Source organism: Orycteropus afer, unplaced genomic scaffold (assembly GCF_000298275.1).
Source record: "Orycteropus afer afer isolate SDZICR_OR568_19922 unplaced genomic scaffold, OryAfe1.0 scaffold00647, whole genome shotgun sequence".
Lineage (NCBI taxonomy): Eukaryota > Metazoa > Chordata > Mammalia > Tubulidentata > Orycteropodidae > Orycteropus > Orycteropus afer.
Genome location: NW_006922234.1, coordinates 807794 through 809530, shown reverse-complemented (window position 1 = coordinate 809530; position 1737 = coordinate 807794).

Here is a 1737-nt window from a genome sequence, read left to right as displayed (position 1 = left end):
TTGGATCTGACTCATAGCGACCCCTCCTTGGGTTTCCAAGGCAGTATCACTACAGAAGTAGATTGCCCTATCTTCCTTCCAAGGAGTGGTTGGTGGGTTTGAACCACCAGCATTCTGGCTAGTGATCAAATTCTGGTTGTATAGAGGATAGAAATTTGGCCTTTGAGGCAGAGAGAAAAGAAGTGGAAGTAGCCAGTGGTTACAGATGAGTAGCTGAGGCATATGGGAGAGTATCATGATCCAGGTGTCTATTGCCTTGGAATATTGTTCTTTTACAAATCTTCAGCTGATGGACTGGGCCCCCTGGTTCCTGTATGTCTGTTTTAGGAGACCTGACAAAGCTTTGGTTATTAGACAATCTTAAGAAGAATGTGTAAAAATGTTTGTAATTTTTATAACCATAAAGAAAACAGGTAGAAGTGATTAAGGATTTACCTATCTCACTTTCTTTTGCACAGAAGCTGTCCATGTAGCAGTACCAAACAAAAAGATTCAGATTCAAAATGATGATCCCTCTGAGGCTTGACCTGAATCCTCCACATCTCCTAAGCATAATAAAACCTCACTTGGACCTTCAATATTCTTGATATTCTTCAATTCATTGTTTTGGAAACTATGCACTCAATGTCTAATTTTTGAATAGTTATTATTGAAATTTACTTTGCAACAGTAAAACAAACAAACAAAAAAAGCCCAAAACTTTATAAATAGCCCTGAAACATCATCAGATAGAGTGCTGGAAGATGAGCCTCTCGAGTCGGAAGGTACTCAAAGTTACTATCTCAGTTCCCCCTACCTAATAACCCAAAGACCTTAGAACACCTTAATTCCAGTGGCATGCCTCCCAACTTACATAATATCATAGTTCAATATTTTAGCTCTGTTTCCTTTTTCAGCCGCCCAAATCAAAATTAAAAGTGTTAGTACTTACAGAAGCAATTCTTGTTTAGATTCTGTGTTCACCATTCCTTCTTGCATGCTTACATTGAGATATATTTTTCTCCTCAAATTTATCATTTCGAAGTTCATAAAGTGTAGGTACGCTAATGATAAACTCAGTACTTGTTTATCTGAAAATAATATTTCTGTATATTCCTTATTTCCAAATTGAGGTCCACATACACTGAAGTGCTATTATGAATAAAGCCACTATAAGCATTCCTGTACTTGCCTTTTTGTGGATGAAAGTGAATGTATATTCTGGGTAAATAACATTAGAATGGAATGGCTGGGTCCTACAGTGGTAAGTATTTGTATAAATTTAAAACTACCCAAAGATTTCCGAGAAACAGTGACACCATTTTACTACCCCACTGTCTCAGTTTTTTGATGCTCCTTTAACAGAAATACGACATGGGGATGGCTTTAACAGATACCTATTCTCACAGTTTGGGAGCCTACAAGTCTGAACTCAGGGTTTCTGGCTATACAGAAAGGCTTGCTTTCTCTCTTGGCTCTGGAGGAAGGTCCTTGTCTCTTTAGTTGTTGCTTCCTAATTTCTTGGATATCCATGTATCTTGGCATCTCTTCTACCCCATCTCTGTTTCTTGTTTAATCTATGTTTATCTCTAAAGAGATGGATTCAAGATATACCCTACACCAATACTGCTTCATTAAAATAACAAAGACAACCCATTCCTGGGACCAGGTTTTGCTGGTCCAATAGAGCCTGGTGGAACCACTGAGACTATGGCCCCTAGCTACCCTTCAGGTCTGGAATTGAAGCCACACCTGTGG